This window comes from Pseudophryne corroboree, chromosome 6 (genome assembly GCF_028390025.1).
Source record: "Pseudophryne corroboree isolate aPseCor3 chromosome 6, aPseCor3.hap2, whole genome shotgun sequence".
Lineage (NCBI taxonomy): Eukaryota > Metazoa > Chordata > Amphibia > Anura > Myobatrachidae > Pseudophryne > Pseudophryne corroboree.
In genome coordinates, this window is record NC_086449.1 from 308,852,399 (window position 1) to 308,861,646 (window position 9,248).

At 38.1% G+C, this 9,248-nt stretch overlaps 1 pseudogene; it reads left to right on the top strand.

Annotated features, from left to right (window-relative positions):
- The first annotated feature begins 378 nt into the window (after positions 1–378).
- On the top strand, positions 379–497 carry LOC134936933 (5S ribosomal RNA; annotated as a pseudogene).
- Positions 498–9,248: the final 8,751 nt, after the last annotated feature.

Here is a 9,248-nt window from a genome sequence, read left to right on the forward strand (position 1 = left end):
TGTCAAATTTGCTACATTTCCCTGTCATTTTGATTGTCTCCTTCTTACATTCAACATCCTGCAGCTGGATACTTTTTTACAGCCTGCTGGTTACATTGTCATTTCTTTCTATACTTGGGCTTTGTTTTGCGCTCTCTGACACTTTGTGTCTTGCAAATTTCTGAATCTCAATATTATCTCTATCTCCAGCAGTTTTATCTATTTTCATTCATCTCTGTATTTCGTGGACTCTCACCATTGATTCAGGGCCAAGCACCTGTCTAACATTGGCAGCAGATCCATCTGGCTTCCTCTACCTCTAATATCTGTCTTAAATAACTATGTAATTTCGTGGACTCTCATCAGTGATTCCAGAGCTTCCAATTATTGTTCTAATTCTTCTACTATCATACCACACTGGAAACGCCCGAAGCCGTCTGATCTCGGAAGCTAATCAGTGTCGGGCTGGGTCAGTACTCAAATGGGCGACCATTGAGGAATACTCAGTATAGTAGAGCCCATTGGTCTAGCCCTATAGTGTCTAACACTGACAGATGATTCGCACTGCCACCTTACTTTCCACCCTTTATTATCGATAAGATTAACCAGCATCTGGACTGTTGTATTTATTTTGAATTTGACACTGACAAGGAATAGGTTATAATGTGGTAGAACGTGCCGTTTCAAAATCTAAACAATTTGTTTATAAACACTCAATCTCCTCTATCAGTCAGAATTTAGTTTTCATTGTGTATCAAGTACTTTGTACTATCTGAATATACTATCATCTTCTTTGATCATTATCTTCTTCATGAACCACTTGTTATCTTAATCTTGTTGAATTATTAAAAATTTACACTTTTAATCTATTCTGACTATTATTTAAAATTCATTTCAAGTCAAAGAGTGCGCCCACAAAAGAGTCTTCTTTTCTCCGTAATTTCTCATGTTCTTATACTGACTCAGGGTGCACCACCAAGCAATATTAGAATTAGAAAACATTGTTTTCTGGTATTACAGGTTGAGTATCCCATATCCAAATATTCCGAAATACGGAATATTCCGAAATACGGACTTTTTTGAGTGAGAGTGAGATAGTGAAACCTTTGTTTTTTAATGGCTCAATGTACACAAACTTTGTTTAATACACAAAGTTATTAAAAATATTGTATTAAATGACCTTCAGGCTGTGTGTATAAGGTATATATGAAACATAAATGAATTGTGTGAATGTAGACACACTTTGTTTAATGTACAAAGTTATAAAAAGTATTGGCTAAAATGACCTTCAGGCTGTGTGTATAAGGTGTATATGAAACATAAATGCATTCTGTGCTTAGACTTCGGTCCCACCACCATGATATCTCATTATGGTATGCAATTATTCCAAAATACGGAAAAATCCGATATCCAAAATTCCTCTGGTCCCAAGCATTTTGGATAAGGGATACTCAACCTGTATTTATTTTGGTTGTAAAACATCATTTATCTATACTCATTATATCCTGTGCGGTAGTCCCTCCTTCCTTCGTTCTGGTTCTCACATTATCAGAAGGTTTGTCCGTGAAGAATTTAAGCAAATGTAGAGCTCTACCAAATTTATATTGGTTAATTGATCTTCGAAAAGAATTGGTCCCACAGGTAGGCACAAAAGAGAGGCCTTGTGACAATAGTTTCATCTCCGCTACGCTCAAGATGGTATCTGATAGATTAAAAACAGTATTTAATTGCGCCTCCGACGGCCCCTTCTACTGGTACCCACCTTGCCTCGGGTGCGGTCCGTGCCACTTCTTAACACCCTACTTCGACTAGTCGGATGGTTCGGAACCGGGATCTAAAAAAGTACCGGTTCATTTTGTCCCTCATTGTATTCGGTGTCTGATGTTGAAATCGACTATCCAAATTCTCTGGGAAATAGTGGTGCTCATCGTCTTTTCGGCAGCCTGTTAGATCTTTCATTATTGTTGTTCCTTAATAGCCAATGGTACACCATAAGGTTCTGATAGTCATTAGTGACTGTGGACAGTTTCTTTCATTTGAAGGAAATAAGTACCCTATGGTAATTATTTACTTGTGATTGTAGACGTTTAATCAAATTCTGTGATTTATCTTCTCGTAGTGCATCTGTGCTGATCGTAATCGTCGACTCTATTTCTACCTGGGTTTTCTTCAATTCCTGTCCTACCTCCTCAACGACTAAAGCCATAAGATCTAGAGAGCATTTGTTGAGTACTCCGCACCAGCGGCTGCAAAAGACAGGATTGTTTCTACCTAAGGTAGGAACATTAGCTATACGGAAACCTTGAGGTATTTGTTTACATCTAAGGTTTTCAGATAAAAAATTGGCCGTGTAATGTAAGGTTAATTTCTCTCTGTCTCTGTTTCAATATTTTATAAAATATATCCACTGGTGTGTCGGCAGTTATGATTCAAAGCAGAGTTTATCGAATAATAATTTTCGATTTCGTCATAAGTAAATGAAACTGTGCCTATTTCAGCCTGGGCCAAAAGCCCATCGTCTAATAGATATACGCCACTCTGAGCCATGCTAATGTAGGTGTGTTGCCAAATATACTGTAGCTACCATATAAAGTACTCAAAAAGAAACAACAAATAATATACAATAAATAACAATTACAAACATAACATACAACACTCAAAGAACAGCGGTGTTCTAGAGTACATCACTAAACCCCAATGTACTATATAGTCGCAAATAGTGCAATACAGTCCTTAAAACATAGATGGGTGTCAGGAAATTAAAACTGCAGGAGGCAGATCCAACTAAATATCTAGCAAACTATCTATCTGTGCTAATTAATTACATGCTGTGACCCTTTGTATATAACAGGGACGTGCGGTGATCAAAATGGCTCAGGAGGCACTGGCTAACCCCAGAGCCAGATTTACATGCAATATATGAGCCAAAGGGTACATCTGGGCATTATAAACAGGTGCAGCAGTATAAACTCCTGGAAATTTGGTGAGTTTTGATCTGAGATGTGCAGAAAAGATAAGCAGGTGAGGCACTGCTTCACACCTGCCATAGACTTTTTACTCCAGAGTTTTGGGCTATAAAAATTATTAGAATAATGCAAAGAAGGTATTTCAAACAAATTATTAGTATTTTTCATATACTTTATTCAGTCAAAACTCTGGTTTAAATGTAAGTATGACAGGAAAGGCTCTGCCTCACCTGCCTCACCCCACTGCACGTCACTGGTATATAATGCCTAAGGATAGGTACCATCTTAGAGTTGTGATGGTGTTATCAGTGCCTATAGATTAATGCTAGATTGAATTTCTATTTGTTCTATAGATCTGCAGCATCTTGTGGAGCTCCCCACACTGAGTCCTTGTTTATGTGTTATTTTGTCTCTGGTATTGGTATGTTTAGCAGGGCGTGCATGCACTGTGACGATCTGCGAGGTGGAGCGCATGGTTGTTTGCTATGCTTGACAGACAGTGAATCAGGAGTGGCTGGCGCTGTGACACGCATAGGGCACTACTTCTGGCCAGGCGGAACGCATGTACTTCTGGCCGGGCGGACTGCATTTACTTCCGGTCCGGCGGACGGGGCCAACAGCGAACTGGCTTTCTGGCTTGAGTGGGATTGTTCAGCCATCTGGGAGAGCTTTATTGGAGGCACTGACATTTAGTATGCATAGTTTTCATTTGGGGAGTCATTAGTCACCGGGTTGTTGTACTTCCGGGATCAGAGGTATACTTTTAGTCAGGGATATTTAAATAGCTGACCATGGGGTTCATTTAGCATGCAACTACATGTGGATTTGACCAGCTGAAGCATGTAAGTAATGTGGACTACTTTATGCAATAGCCTTGTTAATTGGTTTATACTTATAACAGCACTTATTATGATATCACATGTATTTTGTATATTTATTGGTTTGCAGATTTTGCACCTATCAGATTGAAATACTAGTAGCTGCGCCAGCCCAAGACTTGGAGATGACCAGGTATTGTTTAGGTGTTGGTTGTTAGCCCCCTTATGACACTGGTGTCTTGTATATTATGTAAATGATTTTTATATGTCACTTTCTGGCCTTACAGTATTACATGTTCGGAGACAGCACTGTCGGATTTCTAAAAATGGGAGTGTGATCCTGAGATGATTGCATAGCTTTTTATAGGTACTGAGCTCCATATGTTTCTTTGGTAGGATCCACACATTGTGGATGTGGTACCCGTCTCTGCTATTGCTTGGTGGTGGTCTTTTTTCCCTATTATGGATGTGTGGTTGCTTTGGGGCCTGGCAGGCAGTAGTAGTGATTATGCATTCTGTCTTGCAGATGTCTTATATTTGTAAGCAACTGTTGATCCTTTGAACTAAGATGTACAGCCTGTCTTGATAAAGGTTCGTGATCGAACCAAAACGTCAACTGTAAAGGCATCCTGTGACCCGAACTAAACCTGTTGACAGAACAGTCTGATGTGACCCTTTTCTTTGAAGAAAGAGTGCACCCTCAACTGAGTGGAAATTGCGGTATATATATATATATATATATATATATATATATATATAGATAGATAGATAGATAGATAGATAGATAAAAATTACGTGTAATAAAAGAAAGGCACTCTCCAGTTTTTGAGGTCAAATGTGTTTTATGAAGTTTATTAGCATGCACATAGAACAACATTTTGGTTCCATTATGGAACCTTTGTCAAGGATTCCTGATTTGTACAGTATAACTACAATACAAGAATAACAAAGTGTTATACACCGCATAGAATAGCCTCCCAGGCCGTAACCTGTTTGTTTTATAGTCAGATAACAAGATTATTATCAAAATATGCTAAAATTATTTTGTACTGGAACATGGTAAAAAACCAATTTTGACAATTAACCAGTTACCACATTTTACAACAATTACCAAAAGTTAGAATTTTTTTTTGTTTTTTTTGTACATGCTATTGATCATATGATATATGAACTAAGATGTACAGCCTGTCTTGATAAAGGTTCGTGATCGAACCAAAACGTCAACTGTAAAGGCATCCTGTGACCCGAGCTAAACCTGTTGACAGAACAGTCTGATGTGACCCTTTTCTTTGAAGAAAGAGTGCACCCTCAACTGAGTGGAAATTGCGGTATATATATATATATATATATATATATAGATAGATAGATAGATAGATAGATAAAAATTACTACGTGTAATAAAAGAAAGGCACTCTCCAGTTTTTGAGGTCAAATGTGTTTTATGAAGTTTATTAGCATGCACATAGAACAACATTTTGGTTCCATTATGGAACCTTTGTCAAGGATTCCTGATTTGTACAGTATAACTACAATACAAGAATAACAAAGTGTTATACACCGCATAGAATAGCCTCCCAGGCCGTAACCTGTTTGTTTTATAGTCAGATAACAAGATTATTATCAAAATATGCTAAAATTATTTTGTACTGGAACATGGTAAAAAACCAATTTTGACAATTAACCAGTTACCACATTTTACAACAATTACCAAAAGTTAGAAATTTTTTTTGTTTTTTTTGTACATGCTATTGATCATATGATATATGAACTAAGATGTACAGCCTGTCTTGATAAAGGTTCGTGATCGAACCAAAACGTCAACTGTAAAGGCATCCTGTGACCCGAACTAAACCTGTTGACAGAACAGTCTGATGTGACCCTTTTCTTTGAAGAAAGAGTGCACCCTCAACTGAGTGGAAATTGCGGTATATATATATATATAATATATATATATATATATATATATATATAGATAGATAGATAGATAGATAAAAATTACTACGTGTAATAAAAGAAAGGCACTCTCCAGTTTTTGAGGTCAAATGTGTTTTATGAAGTTTATTAGCATGCACATAGAACAACATTTTGGTTCCATTATGGAACCTTTGTCAAGGATTCCTGATTTGTACAGTATAACTACAATACAAGAATAACAAAGTGTTATACACCGCATAGAATAGCCTCCCAGGCCGTAACTTGTTTGTTTTATAGACAGATAACAAGATTATTATCAAAATATGCTAAAATTATTTTGTACTGGAACATGGTAAAAAAACAATTTTGACAATTAACCAGTTACCACATTTTACAACAATTACCAAAAGTTAGAAATGTTTTTTGTTTTTTTTGTACATGCTATTGATCATATGATATATATATATATATATATATATATATATATATATATATATATATATATATATATATAGCCTCTACGCAGATAGAGGTGGTAAATCTCAGGGTTAGAATATTTCTTTCTTTCTCAACCTGTCTGTTCCAATGCCAAGTGGTTTTCTCTCTTCAGGGCTGCAGATCTTGGCATGGTCCACCTGTATGCTGGTACTTATGAATGACTAGTGATCACTGCAACTTGGCAAGTGTAACTAATATGATAATGACCTGACCAGGGTAAAATAGTAGATGTTTCTGTCTCTGTTAAAGTTAATATGGTTGAGAGCATTGTAATTAGGAAGTTATGACCTGTGTACCAGATACAGCAAATTCCAAATTTACCTGTTGGGTTCTCTGTCGAAAACCCCTAGTGCCTTATGATCCATTGGTCTAAATAGTGCAAGTCTTAGCTAGTAAATACCTATTTATCTTTATGGGCAATTACGAAGACAGTGTGAAAGATAATAAAGCCTTGGATAACTTTAAACAACTATAGTAGATTGGGAGAAGAGTAGTCACATCAGTGTAGGAAAAGTTCAAAACCAAAGTTCTACATCAGGTAAGGTAGCACAGTGGTTAGCACTATGTATTGTGCAATGCAGTATGTAGTGGGTTACTCACATTTGCTGTGGACACCAACAAGTTGTGGGAACCTGTATGGCTTTTAAAAATCAAAGTTTCCCATTCCTCCACACTCAAAAAACAGCTCACCAAACAATACATAGCGTCCCATGACCTTGTCTCTCAAGCTTTTCTCTCCTTTACATCTGATCCCACTCCACGAAACTGGGCCTCTTACCAAGCAGCTAAATCTGCTCACAAAAAATTATTCATCAAACTAGAGATGTCTTACTCATTTTCCAGAGATTTAAAATTCCACAAATTTGGTAACAAATCAAGTAAGCTCTTATCAAACTTGCTCCAGGGTACCCGCCCCCCCGAGCACGATTCACCCCCTGAGACTTCCTATTGGTAAACTTACCACTGATAATGCACAAACAACACAAGTTCTTCTTGACTTTTATCAAAAGTTGTATTCTGCCCCCAGCCCTGACAAATCCCAAGAGAACTTATTCTGGGAAAACCTTTTGTTGCCTACATTGTCTGCCAGTAAGGGCGCATCCTTGATAGCAGAGATTACCCAACAGGAAGTGAGGGAAGGTATATCTCGCCTTAAACGTGGGAAAGCACCGGGCCCTGACGGCCTCACAGCGGATTAATATGTACTTCTCGCTGATCATATTGTACCACTTTTAACTTCTGTATTTAATGTAATTTTATTCACTGGAGAGATCCCTAATTATTTTAACAGAGCTCTCTTAAGAATATTACCAAAACCAGGCAGGGATCTCTCAGACCCTAGTTCATACCACCCAATCTCACTTCTCAATTTATAAAATTACTAAAATTTTGGCCAACAGATTGAAACTCCTTCTACCAGAGTTGATACATAGTGATCAAACCAGCTTTATCCAAGGTAGAAACCCGGTCACAAATATTAGAAAGGTCCTGGCGGCAGTGAGTGCTTCCCAGTGTGCCATGTCAAATTCTGGGAGGGCAATTTTATCTTTAGATGCAGAGAAAGCATTTGACATGGTGCACTGGGACCACCTATTTCACTCCCTCCTCCAATTCGGTTTCCCAACTCAGTTTATCCAATTCATTCAGACACTATACACTGACTCTGCATCCAATATACTATGTAATGGCGCTTTATCTGACCCTTTTCCCATTCTGAGAGGTACAAGACAAGGCTGCCCTTTATCACCGCTACTTTTTGCAATTGCGTTGGAACCCTTAGCCTCAACCCTTCGTCAATCCCCCCGCTACCAGGGTATCCCTATTGGCTCTGTAGACCTCCGACTAGCACTGTTCGCTGATGATATGCTACTCCTTTTGTCACACCCAGAACATTCCATTCCAACCGCCATCTCTATTATTTCTGATTTCAGTTCCTTTTCAGGCTACAAAATTAATATTCACAAATCTGAATTGTTGATACTGAGTGGCCCCACACTGGTCTTAGCTCAGGATGATGGTACGGCATCTATCAAAATAGTCAGCTCACATATTAAATATTTGGGGATTCAGATCCCCCACTCTCTTGCTAACCTATATAGTCTTAATTTTACACCGGCTATATCGTCCTTAGAAAAACCTATGAAACATTGGCATGACCTTCCTCTATCCCTATTGGGCAGGGTGGAGGTGATTAAATCTATATTGCTCCCAAAACTGACTTACATACTGCAACTTCTACCTATTAAACTTACCTCAACAGATATTAAACCATTAACCGTCTGTGTTTGAAATTCATCTGGCAATCTAAAAAAATGAAAATTGCTTTAAAAAAATTATGCCTGCCAAGAAAGGATGGAGGGTTGGGCTTCCCAGACTTGACTTTGTACATGCACGCTATACACTCTATGCCGATATGCCATGGATTGGCTTTCAGAACACAACCAATACACAAATTATGAGATGAAGTGCGCATTATTTGCTCCTCTCTCGCCGGGGGCATTATTACACGTTCCTAAATCTGCAATAGAAAAGAACATTTACCATAATATCTTCTTTAGAGATACACACTCTGCTTGGCATTATGTGAACACGTCTTTGGGCCATGATCCCTTAAGATCTAAGTGGCTACCGATATGGGGTAACCCCATGTTTAGTCCTGGCATCGAAAATGCAGCTTTTCTCCACTTCAGACAAAAAGGTCTGAAAGCAATATCCCAGGTGTTTGATCCAGGGGGAAAAATTGTCCCCTTTAAACAGCTGCAAGACATGTATGGTCTCTTTCCCTCGGGTTCCTTTGCCTACGCATAACTTAGACATTACCTCCTGCTCTCCCTAAGCTATCTGAACCCTCTTCCTCTGTAGATTCATTTATGAAACACATTTTTCATAAATGTTTGCTGAAAAAATACAAACCACGACTCACTTATATGGCTTTAATACAACGTCATAGGGAACACACCTGGAAACTTATTACAGGCTTGTGGGCAAATTACATTCCTATATTGCTACAGGATTGTTCGTTATTTAAATATTATCACTCGGTGCTGGGGGTGATACACTCCTCTGTGCTCCA